Raw genomic sequence first — 21,932 nt, 5'->3', positions numbered from 1 at the left:
GGTGTAGAAGATGGAAGACACCATCTTTGTTTCTTTCATTGCATCCAGTTGAGAATCCAGGATTTTTCATTTCCTGTACAAAACGGTAAAGAGGAGAAAATCAACAAAAGAGAATTTTTTTTTCAAAGATTTTATTATTTATTTGACAGAGATCACAAGCAGACAGAGAGGCAGGCAGAGAGAGAGAGAGAGCAGGAAGCAGGCTCCCTGCTGAGCAGAGAGCCAGACGCGGGACTCGATCCCAGCACCCTGAGATCATGACCTGAGCCGAAGGCAGAGGCTTAACCCACTGAGCCACTCAGGCGCCCCACAAAGGAGAATTTTCATCATAGTCAGACACATCAGAAGGGAGAGCAGTGCTGTTGACTCTAGTAATGCTAGTAAAATTGCTTTTATAAGCAAAATCTCAGACTATGAGTCTTACAAGATAATAATCTGGATGAATTTTTCTCAAACTTCTGAATCAATGAATAAACAGTATCTTTCTGAGGACAAAGAGAAACTATGATATTCTTATCCAGTTAGTCATTCATCAGGAATGATTTCATCACCCAGTATTTTGCAACAAGAACCTGGACCATCCTGTTTTGCTAAAAGAATGGGAGCCAGTATTCTTTTACCTCTGGTGTTTGGTTACAAATGTCCCTGATACAGTCTGCAGGTGATGAAGTCAGATGTATTTACAAAAGCAATCAAAAGGAGATAAATGACATAGAAATGAACAAAAATTATTGGACTCATTCTTGCTGGTGTTTATGCATATAAACATGCTTTGCAATTTGAAGAAAAGAAGATGTTCATCTCTTTAACAAACTTATGAGCCATCAGAGGTTTTGAAAAGTACCTGGTTTTGTCATGTGAGTGCAAGGAGAACCAGAAATAATGATAAGCTAGAATTTATTGGAGATTTACTTGAGATCTGGAATCAGTATTGAAGAGATGGATCTGTCCCAGTTCCTCCATGACAGGTGATGAACAGTTAGTGGCGTACAGAGGACATTGTACATTTTGAGCTTATATGCCTTCAAAGTCAACAGAAGGGAATGAAAATTTGCCATATTTAAACCATTAAATTTTGTAATAAGGTTTTATTAAAAAAATTTTTTTTGACAGAGAGAGGACGTGCACATGTGCACAGGGTGGGGGAGGGGTAGAGGGAGAATCCCAAGCAGGCTCTACACCCAGCACGGAGCCTGACAAGGGCTTCAGTCTCACAACCTCGAGATCATGACCTGAACTCACATCAAGAGTTGCATGCTTAACCAACTGAACCACTCAGATGCCCCAAATTTTGTAATAAAGTTTTAGACTTTATTTAAATTTACTAAATTTACCCTGATAGTAAATGATGCTGACAATTTTAACCCGGTGTACTGGGGATGTACTGGGGGTTAAGGTCAGTGAGGCAAAATATCAATTACAAAAATCAAGTAAACCCCACTGTGTTAGTATTCGTCCACTCCCAGTCATTTCCCCTTCCCAGCTTCCCATACATGCTCACCATTAAGGACTGATTGTTTTAAATCGGGTGATTTGAATGAGAGACATTGTCATATAGCCTCTCAGGTGATTCTCTCCTTTGAGAGAATCTCCAGTGCTTCCAAAGTTCAGTGAGGATAAGAATTACTGTACAGGACACATAACATGGATACTGTATTTTAGTGTATGGTATACAGGGCTTTCAAAGTTAATTTTGAGCATTGAAGTCTTTTGCTTTGAAACCTTTAGAACCTGATTGTCTTAGTCCATTGGGCCGCTGTAGCAGAATACCATCGATTGCGTGACTTACGAGCAGACATTTCTTTCTCAGGGTTTTGGAGGCTGGAAGTCTGAGGTCTGGGTGCCAGCATGGTTGGGTTCCTGGTGAGAGCCTGCTTCCTGGTTACATCTGCATATGGCTTTCTTGGAGTGTCTTGGAGTGTGTGTCAGGAGAGAGAGAAAGAGAGAGAGAGGGAAGGGGAGTGAGAGCATGAATGAGCAGGCGGATTGTAAGCTAGGTGTTTGGGATGGCTGGGCAGGACGGTGTTTGTGGAGGAGAGGACTCACAGTTGTGCATCGACCAGAGCTAGACCCCTTAAGCGATAGAGGCAAGCACGTTACCCCCCATTCTGGGAAGTCCTGGGTGGTGGGGCTAGTGTGGGTGCAGCAGATGGATTGGACAGGGAGACCTCTGAGGAAGGAACACCCCAAGAAGTCAGATGGCAAATTAGAGACAGAAAGGAAGAGGTGATTTTGAGAAGCTTGTGGGGGACAAACTAGCAAGGTGACCTGCTTGTGCACGTGATGCGTAAGTGGCGAAAATGATGGCCGTTTAGGTCTCTCTTACCATTCCCTCCTGCACCTGCACCATGTCCCTCCCCGTCTCCTCCACGACATCTCAGTCAGTGCCATCATCACATTTCGGGATGCTCCAACAACTCCCCATCCCCCACACTGCCACCAGGAGTCGTCTTTGATTCGAAGTCAGTCTTTTCCTCCTCCCTTCATGCTTCTGTGTGGATTTATCACAGATTCTTATTTCTGATTGCAAAATACGTATGATTCCATTCACCTCCCACCCTTGCTGCCATCGGCTCCTCTTTGTCTTGTATACTGCTGCGGGATCACCCAGCTGGTCTTCTGCTTCTCCTTTTGCTCACCGGCACGCTCTCCAGTCCAAATTCTCTGCACAGTAGCCAGACTGAAGAAGACCAAACCAAACGAACCAACAAAAATAAACCCCAAACCAAATCATACCGCTCAGCTGCTTAACCCTAGAAGCCTTCTCAGAATCCCTTTTATAGTCCTGACCGTGGGCCTGACGGCACGGCAAAATCTGGCTCTGCTGGTTTTGAAGTCCTCGTGGGAGCCACTCTCACCCTTCCTCATTCCCTTCCAGCACCTTCTTTTCATACTGCAAACAGGCCAACCTCTTCCCTGCCTTAGGGCCTTCATGCAGCTGTTCCCACAGATCCAGGGCTTTGCCCGGTTATTACCTTGTTTGTTTATTTAAACGGTTTGTTGTGTCTTTTTCGTTCTCCCACTCAAAATGAATTATAAGTGCCTGAAGGAGATGGTGTCTGCCTCGGTCAATGTTCAGTCCTTAGCGCCTGCTAGAGTCCCTGACTCATAGCAGATTAAGTGTGTGTCTGGTATGTGTGTATGTGTGGTTATTGGATGACAGAATGCCTCCTGATTCCATTAGCGGAACTGAGACTTAGGGAGGGGAAGCCCAGGCTGGTGGGGAGGGGTGAACTGAAGGGTCAGTGGGTGTCCTTCCAACTCTTGAGGCATTTCATAGTTAGGCCGAGGCCCGATCCCATGCTGCTTTGTGCCGGAATTATTTGTGGGTTGAAAGTGCTTTCATGCATGTCACTCCCTTAAACCTCTCTATAACCTTGGGAAGGATAGAATCATTATTCCCATTTTACTGATGGAAAATCTTGAACTCAGAGATTCTTGCCCAAGACACACACACAGCTGGAGAGGTCCAAGTCCAAATTTGGACATGAGTACCCAAACTCCCAATTCTTTGTTTTTTTATTATTGTCCTGGAAGTCATAACCCACTTCTCCATCCCTGCCAGTGAAAAATAAAGGTTATAGATCATATTGCAAAACACTTTCATTTTGATGCTGAACAAAATGATTTTAGTTAGCATGACAGTCAAAGGAATTCAGTACCTCTATATGTATATATAATACTTCTATGTCTTTTTTCTACAAGCTCTTAAAACCTTGAAAAAGGCAGAAGAACTAGGAAGAGAAATAAGTGAAAGAGAGAAAATTAAGAGAAGACCTCAAAGCAAAGAAATGGAGAGGAACAAAGGTAAGATTATAATCTAAAAGGAAGCCAAAGAATATTTTCCCAAACTTGTTTTTTTTGGCAAGGTCACAAACTAAGGAAATGGGTAACAAGATAAGTTAGGCACACAGAAATAAAGCAAGAAGGCAAATAACTGGTGAGAAAAAAGGGAGAAAAGTGCCCCCCAGGGGAAAGCAGAGGAAAGGAGAGGCTGACCAGATGGGGTGACTCTGAGAAGCATGGGTACGCTGTCATGGTAGGCCTGGCACGTGGGGCGTGTTTATTAGTCCTTGGTGTCAGCTGACAGTGGAGATGAAGAGCAAGGAGAGTTAATCTATGGAGTGTGCATGTGGGGAACCCCTTCTGGATGGGTGGAGAGGGCTGGGGCTTTAGATCAAGATGCCGTGAGGTTCACATCTCAGCCTTGACATTGATTAACTGTGTGACCGAGGCCAGGTGACTTAGCCTCTCTGAACTTCAGTCCGTTCAACATAAGCCCAGGGATAATACCACCTACTTTGTAGGGTTGTTGTAGGATTAAATGAGATAGTGTGTCAAAATGCCTTGGTCCGTGCTTGGCACCTGCCAGGCACTGAATAGCCATTGTTTTCCACAGTGATCAAAGCAAGAGGTGATGGTTGCTTTCTGACCCACATTCGAGTCTCAGTAGAAACTGTGACCTTCTGTTGCTTTGGGCACCCTCAGATCCTCAGAAGGCAGAAACAGAGTTGGGGAGCTGCCCCCTCCTCCTACCTTGGTTCCAGTGTGCCTTCCAGATGGTGAGATCGGGGTGGGTTTCTTCTCGGGGCAGCTGTATGGGTAGTGATTGGGTACGTTTTTATTTGCAGGTTACTGTGTGCAGTAACTTCTCACATTTGCTTTTTAAAAGTGCCTTAATGGACTGCTATAGTAGAAGGAGAAAAATCTTTCATTCGTATGTGTATGTCATTCAAATGGTATTTTTAAAGATTTATTTTTGTGTGTTCATGATGTTCTTGAATAATGTTTCCATAAGTACGGTCAAAGATAAAACTTGCACGGTGCGCAAAATCTGGTCATGCATATTTTAGAGTGTGACCGTCTTTTGGCCGGCCTCGGGCTCCATTTGCCCAGCTCTTCACTGGCCATGTTTCCTTAGGAGGGCTCGCTTGAGCTGGCTCACCTACCCAGAAACTTCTGAACACTGGCCAAGCTGATGGTGGTGCCCTCTGCTGGTGTCACCCCTCTCCCCTCTCCCCCTCCAACAGCCGGGCTCTCCAACTGAACCAGTGGAGGCCAGACACTTGTGTCCCAGTCATTTGTTCAGTAGATAGCCGGTGGGCTTCGTTGATGTGCTGGGAGCTGTGCTGGGCTTTGTGGAATCTGGTGGTGAGTAAGATGGGCAAGGTTGCTAGTCTCATGCAGCAAAGGAAGTAAGGAGAAGATACAGTGTCTGAGGGCCTCTGTCAGGGAGGAGTGTCTGGGATGACCTCCTTGAAGAGAGATTATTTCTTGAATGACACAAAAACTTGAGTGATGCAAAAAGACTGCCCGTTATGAAGATCAGGAGAGGCTGCTTCCAGGCAGAAGCAGTTAAATACCAGGGCGTCGAGGTTGGCATTCGGTTTGGCTAGTTCACAGAACTGGAAAGAGGCTGGCGTGGCTGGAGCCTGGTGAGTGATGTCTGGAGAGTGGCAAGAGATGAGTCCTTGAGGGCCAGTGGCCAGGGTAAGGAGTATGGATGTCTTGGCTAGCTCCGGATGCTACCACAAAATACCGTCTACCGGGCAGCTTAAACGCCAGACATGGATTTCCTCCCAGTTCCAGAGACTGGAAGTCTGAGTTCAGGGTGCCAGCAGGGTGGGTTTGGGAGCACGTTTCCTGGCTTGCTGATGGCTGTTCTTAATGTGTCCTCCCCTGGTGGAGAGAGAACGAGAACAAGCTCTCTGGTGTCTGTTCTCCTAAGGGCACCAATCCCATCATGAGGGTCCCACCCCACGACCTCACCTAACCCCAGGCACCTCCCAAAGGCCCTACCTCCAGGTGCCATGATGGGGCACCAAGAGGCACCCAAAGGTGTCAGCTCTCAAGATGCAGAGGAGAGTGCAGCGGCTGTGAATGCCTGCCTCTGTTCCCACTCAGTAAGGCTCCGGTCCCTGGATTCCTGAGTCAGCCTCAGACTGGGAAGGAAGACAAGTCTCTCACAGACCGGGCAGCGTTCAGAGTTTGAGAGCAAGGAGCACCACCTCGGGAAGGCACAGAATTGGTGGAAGCTGGTTAGGCAATGGCCCTCAGTCAGGCCTGAAGGACGGAGCGGAGGTTCTCTGCGCCACCGGAGAAGGACCTTCCATGCGGGCTCAGGGCAGCCCGGGAAATGACTCACTCGTGTCCCTCCTTTTCTCACGCTTTTAGAAGCACCGTCCTCTGATGGCTCTCTCTGCCGCCAGGACGGCACCAGGGGCCTAAAGTGACTTCCTGGGAGCCAGGTGGTGAGGAACGCGTCAGGGCTCTTCTGCTCTGAAGCGGATTTCCGTAGCTCCCGAGCCCCGCTCTGCGGTCACCCAGCCAACCCTGGGGTCTGTTTTCTTGTCCCTGATGCCCCACCGCTCTCCATCTGCTTCTCCCCTGTACATTCTGTTTTGCTTCATTCTGTAGCAGTTTCTGCAAATTTGAAGACCTGCTCTTTCCAACAAATGCACGATAAGCTTCCTGAAGTCGGATTGCTTCCGTGTGATGCTCTGGTCCTGGATGCAGCTGCGGCTCTCGGTAAACACTTGTCTGTTGAATCAGTTGGTGGTGCTGACCTGTCCTCAGTTAACCAAGGACCAAGATGGGTCTGTGGGGTGGGGGGGTCTGTATTTAGACAATTTATGTCAGGATCACCAGTCATCTGTTGTTAGCTTGTCCCCTTTGTGCCATACATGCATTCCACCGTGCAATTCCTGGCTTTCTGCTTTTCTTTAAATTGGCTCACGTTTTCCCCTGACATAATTAATTCCAGCTGAAAACTTGATAGAATGACTGTGTGTGAAAACCACTATCACCTCCCATAAATAAAAGGTGATTGTAAAAAGAAAGCCAAATCTCTGAAATGGAAAGTACGTGTTTCTTGCCCCATGAGTCATCTCAAGGGTTCTAGGAATCCGCACGCCACACTTCGGGGAATTGTGATGTACATGACAAGTGAGGATGCGTTTAGGAAAATGACAGCCATCCCCGGACATACTTCTGGATCTTGGGCACCTTCCCATCCCGTGCACTGTAGGCGTGACAGTCAGGGACTGCCACTTTCCACGGATTGCACAGGGAGGCAGTGGGTGACAAGTGAGCAGTACTCTGCTGCCGTTCTCCTGTCTTCGGAGACACCTGGCTCCTTGACCTTCTGACCCACGTCAGGCTCTTCCTGGGACTAGGACGCAGTATTCTTCCTCCGCTAGCTGCTAGTCTGAGAACAGTTGGGGAGGAGGGGGAGGAGGGGACGGGAGGGGACCAGAAAGGGAGGGGGAGGAGGTAGGGGTGGGTGCAAAGGGAAGGGGAACTGGCTGTGGAGCAAAGGCTGGTCAGTAGCTGCGAGGAGGAGAGAGCACGATGAGGGACCAGAAAGGGATGGGCTGAGAGTTGTGCCTTGCTGCAGAAAAGTGGTTTTGGCCGAGAACCAGGGGAGAGTGAAGTGTGTATTTGTCTGCTGAGCCTGGAGGCGCTGGCTGGGTGGACAGAAGCAACACTTTGATTCTTACACTGCAGTGTGTAACCCTCTGTAGGATGAAAGATTTTAAGAGGAAAAGGCAAGGTACAAGTGTGAAAATAGTATGATTATTATTCAGGTAACGGCTTTCATTCTGTGTTAGATGTTTGGACTTGGCTTAATTGCCAGTTTGGATCAAATGACACAGCAGATCATCTGCGAGCCTCCAGATTCTAAGTCTGTTGTGTCCTGACTCACTGTAGGTGCAAAGACTCAGAGGGGACAGGGGCCTTGGTGGGAAGCAGCTCCCCAGAGCCCCTTAACTGAGCCACTCCCAATGTGTCTGACATCCCCAGATTCTGAACAGAAGTCTGGTTGGGGGGGGGCCTTCCTAACAGGTGACCCCCTAGCTTCCCAGGGCCCCTCTAGCATTGTGCAGGTTAATGCTAGTGCTTAAAGCAGCAGCCCCTGCCCTCTGCGCTCTGGGCTCCTATGCAGACATCATTCTGGTGGGGGACAAGTCTTTGCGAGGCTGTTGGGAACCAGTGTGCCTGGTGGAGGACCTGGAGGAGGCATTGCAAGCTTCTTTCACCTCTAGACCAGGTTGCTCATAGGGTTGAGCCAGGCTGGTGTGCTTGCAGGTGGGCAAACCAGGCACCATATGTGTGCTTGCAGCCTGCGTTTGAGTCCTGAATTTATCTCCTTGCCTTATGCTTCCAGACAAATCATCTCACCCCTCACACTTAAGGTTGACTACCTTGAATCCCAGCTTTGCCCCTTGCTCCCTGTGTGACTTTGGGCAAGTTGTTAACCTTTCTATTCCTCTATTTCTCTGTAAAATGGTGCTAATAATCATACCTCTCTCTTCGAGTTGTGATGATTAAGAGACTTGATGTATGTGAGTCTGCAGAGCCCTGAGAGGAGCCCTGCTTCTCAGCGTCCCCAGCCGTCCCCAGGCTCCAGCCAGCTTGTGCTGTTGCCTGTATCATGGGCAACCTTTAACAAACTGCAGAGGCCAGGACACAGGCCCAGGACCTCTTCACAGAGTCCTGCCCCTGCTGACACTCCTGTCTTGTGGCCCCTGCGTTTGGCTCACTGTCCTCAGCACTCTGTCATGCCATCGTCTCCTAGGCCAGCCTGCCTTGGCACCCTTCATCCTCACCCTGCCCTTTCTTGCTCCTGAACCCAAAGCTTCTTGTCAGGTTAGCTTTATGGAGTAATTTGACTAGGTCAAAGGACCCAGTCGTTGGTTGAATCAGATGCTGCTCTTAGTGTTGCTGTGATGATATTTTGTGGCGATGGTTAACATCCACCCTTAGTGGTCCTTAAGTAAAGAATGTTACCCTTGATGTTGTTGGGGGGGGGGGGGTGCGGCCCATAAAGTCACCTGAAGGCTGTAGGAGCAAAACTGAGGTCTTGTCGGGATGGAATTCTGGACTGTGGCATCAACTGCTGTGTGTTTCCCAGCCTGCTGCCCCCCCCGAGTTCCGCCGTGCCAGCTCCCCATGACCACACGAGCCTGTTCCTCCCAAGTGTGTGTGTGTGTGTGTGTGTGTGTGTCTATATCTGTGGGCATGTATGAGCAGTCCCACTTCTCCGCGGCTTCACTTTCCATGGCGTCCTTTACCTGCGGTGAACTGTGGTCCAGAAGCAGACGACCCTCCTTCGGATGTGTCGTCAGAAGGTCAGGAGCGACCTCATGCTACGTCTTGGTGCCTGTGTCATTCACCTACATCATCTCCTCTTGCAGGTGTTTTGTCATCTCCTGTCTTCACAAGTGAAGTACAGTACAATATTTTGAGAGAGAGAGAGACCACATTCACAAAACGTTATCTGTTTTATGAAGTAGTCATCATTGTTCAGCTCTTACTGTCTCCACTCTAGGAATCAAATATGATCATAGATATGTACATACAGGAAAACCAGAGTATATGTTGGGTTTGGTACCACCAGCAGTTTCAGCATCCGCTTGGGGTCTTAGAATTTAACCCCTGTGGATGGAGGGAACCGCTCTGTGTACACATACATGTATGTATCACTGAGTCTGTTTCTCCGGAGATCCCTCACTGATAGACCTTCTCTGGCATGGCCCAAGCCTGGCTTTCTGGAATCCTTCTCTGATATCCAGCCTTCAGGAGCTGTGCCCTCCCGCCTATCTCTAGTGTTAACGATTGTTGGGAAGCCTCCTTGACTTGGTTCACATGGTGACTGGTGGGGTTATGTATCTTTAAGGTTATACACCCATTTTCATATTCGTACTTCTCTGGAGCTTCCTCAGCTCCCAAGGGAAACTGGGCACATAGTAGGTGATTGATTTCCAGATATCTGCTTACTGAATGCATGTGGGCCTCAGTGGGGAGTCGGGGATTATAAACACTTCCCTGGATTTGCAGGGGGAGAATCAAAAGTGTCTAGCCCAAGGGCATACTTCAAAGAGTTGGCTTATTCTTTTCGTGTTGGAGCCCCGAGGCTCTAAAATATACCTTAACTACATTTCTTTCCCCTTGTCCTCCCTCTCCCTGCCCAGCATGGTTTCCAGAACATAAAATACAAGTTCAGACATGGCCGAGGAGACTAGAACATGAAATTCCTGAGCTTTCAGATGGTTATTTGGTTGGTAGACACAGCTTGATTGTTGTTGTGCTTGGGAGAACTATGTCTTGCTCGTGGTGGAATATTCTGAGATTTGTCTTCTAAGTGGCCATCCCTTGGGTATCTTCAAGCAGTTCCAAGTGGAAAACCACACAAGTGCCTGTGTAAATGCAGATGGCTGAGTAGACTTCAGAGTGGTGGCATCCTGGGGACCTGGAGGCCAGCCTCTACCATGTAGGCCGGCCCCTTCCATGTCCCTGGCGATGCTGCACCACATGACCTGGCATCCTCGGTGAACATTCACTCAAGAAGTTCCTGCCTTGAGCTAGGGAGCTTTTCAGTTTTAACAAAAGCCAAAGCCTTCCTGGAATTTTCTTTTAAAGTCCCAGTACATAACCCTGCTTTACCTCTACTGGGACTTTTTGGAATTGACAATGCTTTTAACCAAAAACACCCCTCTTCTTGGTGGGCGAGGCGGAGTTAATGAGCACAAGGAGGGCATTGCAAATGAGTTTTGAAATGGCAAAAATTCCTTTTATTTTGTCCTTTTTATGGAAAGGTCAAATAGTTGAAAAAAAATGTCCTCGATGAGGAGTTATACTTAGGGTTTACAAAAAAGCACACTTTGTTGATAAAATATGAACTGTTTGAAAGATTTATAAGAGTCTAAAATCCTGCATAGCCCTTCAGAATTTGAAGCAGCAGGAAACCACTGTGATATTTTTAAAACAAGTATTTATAAAAGTAATTGGGTACTCTTGATGTGGAATAAGGAGGAAAAAAAAACTGCTAAGGAAGCTATATTGGACTTGACATAAAAGCGAGGTATGTAATTTGGGAGCAGAATGAAGGGCGAGGAACGTGTGCACACAGTACCTGCGGGCCCGTCTCGTTCAGAAGAGCCAGAGGCAGCGACGCAGTGCAGGGAGAGAGGGCGGCTCTTCGGGGCCCGCGGGCAGCACCCAGGTAGCGCAGCTTGTTGCTGAAACCCTAGTTTAAAACTCCGAGGCCCTCTGAAACTGATTACATGCAAACGGGACAGAAAACACATGTTTCTGAGAACATTTTGGTTAAAATTAAAAATGTGGCAGAAACAGTGCCAATAATTTACTCGAGAATATCTGAACCAGATGCTGCTAGCCCGTAATTCCGAGTAATTTGCCAAAATTATGTATTTACTTTAATCCCAGAGATGAAGCTAAAATATGCATGGTTTTTGTTATTTGTGATGCAGAAAAAAAAAAAAAAACAACAGAACCCCCCCCCCCCCCCCCCGCCAAAGGCCCAAACAAAACCTTAGGTGACTTCAGCACATATGGGAGAGAGCACGAGAAAGGGACAGGATGTCTATGAGCTGCGGCTCGAACCTGCGCCGAGTTAAGCTAAGGGCTGTCAGAAATGGATCCTCAGAAAGCAGAGACCTTAGGAGGTTAAGCAGACATCTTGGAGTAGGTAATTTATGAAATGACAACCTCGTATTAAGAGTGTCTCTAGGGGCGCCTGGGTGGCTCAGTCGGTTAAGCGGCTGCCTTCAGCTCAGATCATGATCCCAAAGTCCTGGGATCGAGCCCCGCATTGGGCTCCCTGCTCAGTGGGGAACCTGCTTCTCCCTCTCCTACTCCCCTGCTTGTGTTCCCTCTCTCACTCTCTCTCTCTCTCTGTCAAATAAATACATAAAATCTTAAAAGAAAAAAAAAAGAGCGTGTTTCTACTGGGGATGGTTCCTGAGTTGCTCCCACCTATGGGCCTATTCTCTTGTTTAGGTGATGCCAAACATCTGGATGCAAATGGAAAAAAAAATTGGTTAGCTGTCTGGTTTCCTCTTCTCTGTGAAGTCAAATAATTGAATAGTGGGGCTGGTTGATCATTAGACAACTGGTTTTTTTGTTCCTGTTTAGATAGTATCTAACTGGACAGAGGCTGTTTAGTGTAGTGGGTAAGCCTGCAGGCTTTGAAGTCAGACTGGCTGGGTTTAAATCCTGTCTTTGGGAAGCCAGCTATGGGGTAGTTCCTTAAGTTCTCTGTGCTTAGTGTTCCCACCTGTGAAATGGGCGTGATAACAGTATTTCCCTTGTAGGGTCTTTTTTGAGGATTAAATGAATTAATACGAGTATGATACCTGAGTACAGTAATTGTCCTCGATAAACATTACTCATTTTCATTCTTCCTAGTATTTGAGAAGTATTGAGACCTAGGAGAGGTCCTTTTGTCTTTTTTTTTTTTAAATATTTTTTTTTTCAATATTTTATTTATTTGACAGAGAGAAATCACAACTAGGCAGAGAGAGAGGAGGAAGCAGGCTCCCTGCGGAGCAGAGAGCCCGATGCGGGGCTCGATCCCAGGACCCTGAGATCATGACCTGAGCTAAAGGCAGAGGCTTTAACCCACTGAGCCACCCAGGCACCCACCTTTTGTCTTTTTGACAAAATAAGTAGTCTCACTTGGAGAGGGAGAGGGTTGGTTTTTTTTTGTTTGTTTGTTTGTTTGTTTTTAGTTGTGGTAAAATATACAAAACAAACTTTACCATTTTCACTATTTTTTAAGTGTATAGTTCAGGGCCGTCAACTATATTCAGAGTGTTGTGCAATCATCGTCACCTCTACAGAAGAGAATTTTTTTTTTTTAATTATAAAAATAATCCTTAGAATCCATGGCTGGCTTTCGACACATCAGTTTGGCCCTTGTCCGCTCTCTCTCCTGAACCGTTATCATGGCCTGGTGGCAGGCTTCCTGCTCTTCTCTAGTTCATACTGGCTCTAGAGCCATCTTTCTGAAATGCTGATCTGATCTCTTAGCCTTTGGGGATCTTTCCGCACCCTCCCACCCCGTGTATTGTTCCTGCGAGACAAAGGTTAGCCTCATTAGCATGGCCTTTTCGGAAACTTCATCCCTGATGGCCCTATACTTGGTATGCAGGCTCTGAGAAGTGTTTGGGGGCCTCTGCATATGTAGTGCCCTTGGGATAAGGATCTGGGAATCATGCCCATTTTACAGATGAGAAGTGGTGTCTACTTCAGCTTGGGATGGTGCCCCATTTAGAACTGGGTGCTTTTTGGAGTCTATCTTACTGCACGCAATTTGAGGGCCACCAGGACCCGGCCAACATTCTCTGCTTCCACACTCCTGCTGGGGGTTGGCCCTTGCATGCGCAGTGGAGCTACCAGTGAGTTGGGCCTAAGGAGATGTGGGTTCTAGTCCTGCCTCTGCCCCTCATTTGTGGTGGGACCCGATTTTCCATCTCTGGTCGCTTACATGAAGAGGTTGGGCCTTGTTCGTCTATGTGGGGGTGGGTGAGGCCTGGAAGGGTGAAGGATGCTTCCTCAGAAAGGTGGAGAGACATGGTCAGAGGGAGAAGGACAGACCTTATTTACCACTTTGCTTGGTGAGATGGTAGCTGCTCACATTCTGAGAATGTGCAGCCCAGGGCCTGGTCCAGCGCTGATGTCCACTAGGTACCTGTGGAGTAAAGGGATGATCTTGGACCTCAGTGATACTTTAGTGACACTTTGGACAGTCACTCACTGGTGAGCAGACTCTTTTTTTTGGCTTTGATCACTGATTCCCTAACCTCGTCTCCCTCTGTGTTAGCTACGATGCCCTTCATTAGCTAGCCATTGGCCTGTTCTTCTTCTTTTCTTTTTCTTTTTCTTTTTTTTTTAAATTTTATTTATTTATTTGACAGAGACACAGAGAGGGAACACAAGCAGGGAGAGTGAGAAAGGGGAAGCAGGCTTCCCACCAAGCAGGCAACCTGACGCAGGGCTCAATCCCAGGACCCCAAGGAATATGACCTGAGCTGAAGGCAGATGCTTAACAACTGAGCTACCCCGGTGCCCGCCACTGGCCTGTTCTCATTCTGCAGTATCAGTCTACCTTGGGGAATCGACGCCTTTCTTCTGCATGCTTAGAAAGCAACCGAATGTCAGGAGGCTACATGCCTGCTCTTTGCTTTCTATTTCTTACAGGTGCTCCCATTATTTTGGAAATGATCCCAGAGTTTTCTGGATTTACAGATGGGACAGGGATCTCCCTGGAGGGGCATGACTTCAGATTCCCCCAAGTCTGTGGAGAAGCTGCTCTTCGGGGTGTCTTTCCTTCTGACCTGGGTCTCACACACTCCCTCATTTCTCTCCTACATTAAGCTGACCCTGGGGAAGGCTTTGCTTGTCTTGAGTAGAGAAAAGGCTACGAAATGACTTTTTTTTTTTTTTTTTTTTTTTTGTACTTGAAAGATGCTGTCAGGTTGTTGATGGTGTTGGGATTAGACAAGGAAGATCCCTGCTTGCTAAGAAGTTTCTGCTATGTTTCGCTTTTCTGCTGTTTGCCTGGTTTCCAGAAAGGCCCCCAAAGTGAGGCCCTGTCCCATGGAGTCAAGAATGGTGCCATCCGTAGGGTGGGCTTGAGGACTTGTGTGACCGCTGTCCCAGCTGGGGGATCCCAGCTTGCCTCAGCAGAAGGAGACCTCAGAGGTTGGACACGTGGTCTCCTTTCCGTGCACAGGCAGTCGGGCCACACAGGGCTGCCTGGGCCGCTGCTCCTGGTCATTTAGACCCCAAGCATCTGCAGGGAGGCTGGAAAGAGCAAGCTCTTTCCTTCTTTCCAATCTGAGGAATGTGTGAAAGGCAAGTGTCAGACCAGAAAGGAGCGCCCTTAACTCTGCCTCTGGGGCTGCCAACCGGCCTGCCCCGCCATAGCCCTGCTTTCTGTCAATGTGTCAGCAAGTCAGCTTGAGCTGCTGCGCCGGGCAGGAGTCATCTGCTGCCTCCAGGCAGGGCGGAGGGCCGGCTCCCAGGAGGCCGTTTATTTGGATGAACAATTTTGCTGGCAATTAGGCCAGGTTGCCGCTGGGAAAGCACCAGTGCGTTGGTGAGGGTGTGGGCGATCGGGCTGCCTCTGGGTGTGGCCGCTTGCACGGACACATGCGTGTGCCACGCCCTCATGCACATAAGTGCATCACGGACACACGTGCCTCCCACGGAGGCACATGGATGCATGCACAAGCACGTGCTCACACACGTGGATACCCACCTTGCAGCTCCTTTATTAAGCAGGTCAACGTAAGCACCAAACACCCTGTTCATAGAAATAATAAAGCTTGCAGAAATTAATTAATTAAATGCCAAGGCAAAATTTTGTCTTTTTCGCTCTACTGTGTCTCCATTGACACTTTGTCCTTCCCCTTCTTTATTTCTCGTTCGGCTTTGAGAAGACAGGCCCCTTCTTCCTCTCACCCTGGCTTTGAAAGCAGCCCTTGAGTGTGATTCTCGGCTCTCTGGCCAGAAGGAAGGTAGTCACTCTGCCTTCTCCGGGCACAGTGTCGTTTTATGACATCTGGAATCAGGCTGTCTGAACTCATAGGCCAATTTTGACACTTATTGGCTGTGTGACCTGGGGAAATTCACCTAACTTTTTGTGGCTCAGTGTCCTTGTCTGTAAAATGGGGATAATAATTGTCCCATCTTTTGGGGGCATTGTGAGAATTAATAAATGCTGAGCACAGTGCCTGGCACATAGTGAATATACCATGAATACTAGTGTTTATTACCTTGCCCCTGGCCCTGATTATTTTCTGGAGATACTCCTGGCTGTCTTGGGCTTTCAGCCTCTTGTACTCAACTATGCAAGTGTTTATGTCTGGGGAGCTGGAAAAGAAGGAACCAGCTGGGAGCTGAAGAAGGAACCAGGAAGGTTAGGCATAGACCTCGTGATTTCTTTCTCCAATTCATGGACTTCTGTCTACCTGACTGCCTCTGTTTATACCCTTTGGAGCTGTAGTTGGGATTATTCCTAATTTACTTCACATGGTTCCTTAGCAACACTCACTAATATAGGATTAGGTACAAAAATACTTTTGGTTAGAATTTCAAGGATCTTGATTTATTATAGACTGTTGCTTTAAAAAAATAATTACTTAGCTTTCCCCTTCCTTATTTCAAAATTAATTGTAAAATATTTAGGATACCTAGATGACCAGGAAGAATAAAAACCACCCTTCTGTCAGCATCTTCGCATATAATTTTCCAGTTTTAAAAGTATATATATACATGCATCTGTCAAAATGGGAATTGTTGTACATGTCCTTTTTGTGAATAGCTCCCCCCACAATGTCCACCCACCCATAATGTTTTGAAATGATTTTTTGAAAGAACATGATATTTCCAATCACATGAAGCGTGGCTTCCCCAGGAAGAATGTGGTACCCATGTACACTCTTTTTTTTTTTTTTAAAGATTTTATTTATTCATTTGAGAGAGAGAGAGAACACAAGCAGGGAGAGAGGCAGAGGGGGAGGGAGAAGCAGACTCCCTGCTGGGCTGGGAGCCTGATACGGGGCTCAATGACAGGACCTCCTAGAGATCATGACCTGAGCCGGAGGCAGACAGTTAACAATCTGAGCCACCTAGGCACCCCTGTGTACACTCTTCATGGAGAGGAGGTGGTTGTGTGTTGGCAGAGGGCTGGATTGGTGGGTACGTGGCTGCAGGGGCACCCCAGCAGAGCACGCCTGTGGAAGAGGCAGGGAGGATGCATTTAGGTCATGAGTGGGAACAACATCTTTCTATCCTGATTTTCTCCTCCACCTGGAGATGGCTTTCAGCCCATTTCAGTGCAGCGGAATGGATGGACAGCCTGCGGTCACTGTCATTTATGGACACCGGGCAGTTGCCAGGGAATGTGAACCCCCTGGGACTGGACAATAACAGAGGGGTCTGGGGCTGACCTTCCAGGGAGGCAGGCAGAGGTTAGGCACACAGACACTGGGACGAGACTGTTTCTGTTCAGGTCCTACTACTGTTGCTTGTAAACTTTGTGGCGTTGGGCAGATGACCTCCTGTTTCTCTGTGCCTCAGATTTCCCATCCGTAACATGGGAATCATCACTGTAGCTATCTCCGAGTGCAGTTGTGTGGATTAAGTTCACAGGCACATACAAAACATCTTTAAAGCCAGCAGTGGTGTGGTTGAGTCTTGCCCAGCACCCATCTGATCTCTTCTGCTTCCTTTTCCCCCTCTTAAGAACCTCGTTACATCAGGCCAACCTGCATAACCCAGGATACTCTCTTTATTTTAAGGTCAGCCAGTCAGCAACTATAATTCCATCTGCAACCTTAATTGCCCTTTGCAGCATAGAGTGACATACCCACAGGTTTTGGGGATGAGGACGTGGACACCTGTGGGGGCCAGTTTCTACCACATCTGTTGTCTTGAGCAAGTCTTTGTGTCTTCTGTGGTGATTCATCTGGGGTGGCGTGCTCAGAGCGCATTTCCTTCCCCAGATGTGAACTCCTGGAAGACTGAACTTATGTCTTGTTCTTATTTGAATTCTCTATGACTTGATCTGCAGACCTGGGCTACAGGTATCCCTCTAGGCGTGGGAGAACTTTCTAAGGGGACGTGGACAAAGATAGTTTTAAAGGGACCCATTTATGGATGTACCTGCTATGGAGGCCAGTTTTCCTTTTCTCCTACTCTTTCCAGATTCTTTTCACTCACTTTCACAAAGAAAGACTCAGGCCTCCCTCGCCCTGAAATATATAGTGCCAAATAGTGACATTCAAAATACTGGTGTCTGAGAAGCCTCCACGCATCCCCTCATCCTGAGTAAGACTTGTATTTTCAAGTTCTATGTGTGTATTTAACAAGCACACAGCAACCTTTGTAATATATCTTTATGGCCTCGATCAAACATGTGCAAATAATAATTGCAGTGATAACTCAATCCAGAGGAAGAATTTTCAACACTCAGAGCCCCACTGTTGTAGAAAAGAAAGAGTAAATGAAAATTTCAGTTGATATACATTCTTCTTCCGTAGAATTATGATAAGGTGAATGATAAAGGACTTGCTACCATAAAAATTAAATTACAATAAAATTCTGTGAGGAAAAGTAAATACGCTTTCAAGGAGGGAAAAGGAGGAACTGTAAACTTTTCCAACTTGTAAAGAAGAGTTTGTTTATGTACTTTTTAGAAGAACTGATGGTGGGTATCAAATTGCTGTGGCATTTAAATTCCGGAAATGTTTAAGAGAGTGATGTAACAGTTTTGTATTTATAAAATGTCAATATTTACAATACAGTAGGAACTGCAGCCTTTGCATTATTTAAATTTCTGATAAAAAATTTTCAATGCTGGGGCGCCTGGGTGGCTCAGTGGGTTGAAGCCTCTGCCTTTGGCTCAGGTCGTGATCCCAGGGTGATCTCTGTCTGTCAAATAAATTATAAAAAAGAAAAATCTTAAAAAAATTTTTTTCGATGCTAACCAAAAATACACAGGGGCCTACAGAGTGTATGAAAATTCCTTTAGGAGGAATATGAACTTGACTGAAGACCACCTGCTTTTGGCACCTCCCATGCAGTAGGTGCTTCAAATGTTTGTATTTGAGGAGCAATTTCAGTGAAGTTTGTAAAACATTAGAAAGGATAATTTTTTTAAAAAAGATTTTATTTATTTATTTGACAGAGAGAGATCACAAGCAGGCAGAGAGGCAGGCAGAGAGAGAGGGGGAAGCAGGCTCCCTGCTGAGCAGAGAGCACGATGTGGGCCTCAATCCCAGGACCCTGAGATCATGACCTGAGCTGAAGGCAGAGGCTTAACCCACTGAGCCACCCAGGTGCCCCAATGAGAGAGTTTTAACAAGATTCTTGGGTGGATGGCTTAGGTGTGCATCTCTTAGCAGCTCAGAGGCATCTTTGGGGTCTCTGTGTGTTTCATTGTCCCCCCAACAACTGGTTCTTCGGTTCTCTGATACCAGTTGGGAGGGGTCCCACAATTTGCTTTGATTCTGACACCAACTATGCAGAGGGGCACAGACCCTGTGGTCTTCCAGCACTGCCCCTGGTGCCAGGTGCCAGGTACAAACTGGGTCCCCTGGCTACCTGCACTTCTGCCTGACCAACTACACATTTGTGGGGTTTCATGACCTTCATGCCCCTCCCCTTTGATAATTTGCTAGAATGACTCATGGAATGCAGCCAAGTGCTGTACTTAGGATTATGGTTTTATTTTAAAGGATATACGTCAAGAACAGCCAGATGGAAGAGATGCATAGGGGAACTCTGGGAAGGGTGGAGACAGAGCTTCCATGCCCTTTGTGGGGTACCACCTTCCCAGCACATCCATGTGTCCACCAACCTGAAAGTTCCCCTAACACTATGTTTCAGAGATTTTTAAAAAATATATTTTATTTATTTATGATGGAGAGAGATAGCGAGAGAGGGAACATAAGTAGGGGGAGCAACAGGCAGAGGGAGGAGCTGGCTTCCCACCCAACAGGGAGCCTGATGTGGGGCTCGATCCCAGCACACTGGGATCATGACCTGAACCGAAGGCAGCAGCTTAACCCACTGAGCCACCCAAGTGCCCGTGTTTCAAGATTTTTAACGGTTTTATTATATGGGCACGAATGATTAAATCATTGGCCATTGTTGCCATTGTTGACTAATCTCAATCCCTGGTCACTCTCCCCTCCCCAGGGGTGGGGCTGTGCAGGGTGGGGTGGGTTCCTTGGGCATCCAGCTCCCATCCTGCAACCTTTGAGGGGGCCTGCCAAAGATTACCTCAGTGTAAATTCAGGTATGTTCACAGGGCTTGCTAGGAATCACAAAAGACTCCCATCACCCATAGAATTCCGCATTTTTTAGGAGCTTCATGCCAGCAATCCAGGACAAAGACCATATATATATGTATCATAACACAGTGGGATTCTCAAAAATCCTAAACTTTCTTTCTTAATTTGGGCAATTGGGGATTGGCTTACAGTAGCAGGGATAACCATGACCTATGTCCTTTGCCAAGTCTTGGAGGAATAGCACGTGGGAAGGGGATTTAGGGTTCTCATTAGAGATTTTAGTTGTTCATTTAACCAAGTGACTAACGAACTGACCAATTCACCAGCTTCACAGAGCTCTAAGTCCTCAGCTAGGAGCCCAGGGGCCTGGAGGCAGAGGTCAGAGGGGAGACCAGAAGTACAAAGTTGAATTAAGTTTGGTTCCTGCCCTGGAGGAGCCCGCGGTCCATGGTGAAATGCATGGCTTCTTGCCTTCCCAAGCTTTTCCTGGGGACCATCTCTTTCTGCCTTCCTTTATTCCTTGTGGGGTCATGTTTCGCTGGCAGAACGTGCCTCTGGTGGGAAGGCATCTGCTGGACACTAGCAGCTTTTGGGAGCTGGGTCTCCAGCATGGCCACTGTTCTCCTCTTGCCCTCTGCATACCCCCTGGGATGACTCCCGTACCCTCCCTCACCTATGCTCTGGGTTGCCTTAGCCTCTTGATTCCTCCTTGGCAGGAATGAGTCCATTTTTAGGAGTGATGAGTGGATGGAAAAATGTCACCAATCATTCATGACCGATGTCTCCAAAGCTTAATTAAGACCAGACAGTTTCAGCTCAGCGACTGTGGCGATGATGTTGGAAGAATGCTGGACCCAGAGCAAAGATTCAGGGTCTCGGGAAGGATTCTTCTGTTACCTTTGTCTCACCTTTGTGCAAAGAGGTGTGCTCTGCAAGGTGGGGAATGCAGAATGTGTTAGATGGAGTTTCTGGCCTCATGGAGGTTACAATTAAAAATTTAAAATTTGTGTGTGAAAAGAAATAAGATCAAACATAACATTGTATTCACACTCCTGCTGCCATTGGCTCTCTAGAGGGGAATGGGGGATGGAGAGAGATAAAGAGAGATGGAGAGAGACAGAAAGACAAAGAGATCGGATTGTGGATTCTGGCCCTGGCTGCTCAGGCTCTGCCTTCTCTCTGCTGAAGGAGGCTGTCGGTCTGTCGGCTGGGCTCTGGAAGAAGGTGTAGTGGGTGAAGGCATCAAGAACCTTAGGCTGGGGTTTTGGGAGAGGTTCTGATGGGGAATCAGCCACGACTGGGCTGAGGAGGGAGGCTGCTGAGGAAGGTGTGGGGTAGGAGAGACGAGGGCTAAGAAGGGGAGAAGTGGGGGAAAAGGGTTTGATTGAATGTCAGTATGGACTATGAATTAGATCCTTCTTGAGCTTCTAAAAGATTGGAATGATTTTTCTAGAAAGATTGGAATGACTTTGAATTATTTTTGGTCTCTAGACCATACTTCCTAAAATGTGCTATCAGATAGATACTGGAGCAATACAATAAAAATAATAACTCCTAGTTTAGACTGAGGCCAGCTACGCTATGGAAAATATCCTCCAGCTAATCATGCTAATCTTCCATTCTCATTGGCACTGGAAGTGAAATCCCATCTCCTTACTGTTGCTTCAGGATAGGCCTCTGTCCACCCACCTCTCCCAGGACATCTCAGGCCATTTTATTCATTGTGCTCTGGCCACACTGGCCTTCTTTCCAGTTTCTGGGGCACTGTTCATTCAGCTCCTTGCCTGGGCCTTTGCACAGACGGTACCCCAGTCAGCAGTGCCTTTGTCCCTGTTCCCACTTCTCTACTGTGCATAATATGTTCTTCCTCATTCTTAAGGTCTCTGGTTAAATCTCACCACTGAAAAGGCCCCCCGACCATGCCCCTCTGATCTAAAATCAGTTACCCTGTTATTATTTCTTACAGTGTAGTGTAATGGGTGGCCCCCAAGAGGTAGGTCCTGGAAACTGTGAATGCGACCTTATTTTGAAAAAGGGTCTTTGAAGATGTAATTATGTTAAGGATCTCAAAATGAGATCATTCTGGACTACCTGGGTGGGCCCTAAAACCAAAGTGTCCTTCTTGATCCTTTTTAGATCCTTGTTTGTCCAAAGAGACAAACAGAGGAGAGACACACGGGGAGAAGGCTCGAGAAGGCCTTGAGGCCATGTGATGATAGAGACCTTTCTTTGCCATAAGTGCCATAAGGCAGGAAACACCTATGACCACCCCAAGATGAAGAGGCAAGGAATGATTCTCCCCTAGAACCTTTGGGGGGGAGTGGC

The 21,932-nt window shown here is 47.2% G+C and overlaps 1 long non-coding RNA gene across 1 annotated transcript in view; it reads left to right on the top strand.

Annotated features, from left to right (window-relative positions):
• The first annotated feature begins 3,733 nt into the window (after positions 1-3,733).
• LOC123939360 overlaps positions 3,734-21,932 on the top strand; it is a 119,163-nt gene continuing 100,964 nt past the window's right edge. The window contains exon 1 of the long non-coding RNA XR_006817830.1: positions 3,734-3,807. This is a non-coding gene — a long non-coding RNA (uncharacterized LOC123939360). The remainder of the gene's footprint in view (positions 3,808-21,932) is intronic.

This window comes from Meles meles, chromosome 3, assembly GCF_922984935.1.
Source record: "Meles meles chromosome 3, mMelMel3.1 paternal haplotype, whole genome shotgun sequence".
Classification (NCBI taxonomy): Eukaryota; Metazoa; Chordata; class Mammalia; order Carnivora; family Mustelidae; genus Meles; species Meles meles.
This window is presented reverse-complemented; position numbering and strand designations above follow the sequence as displayed.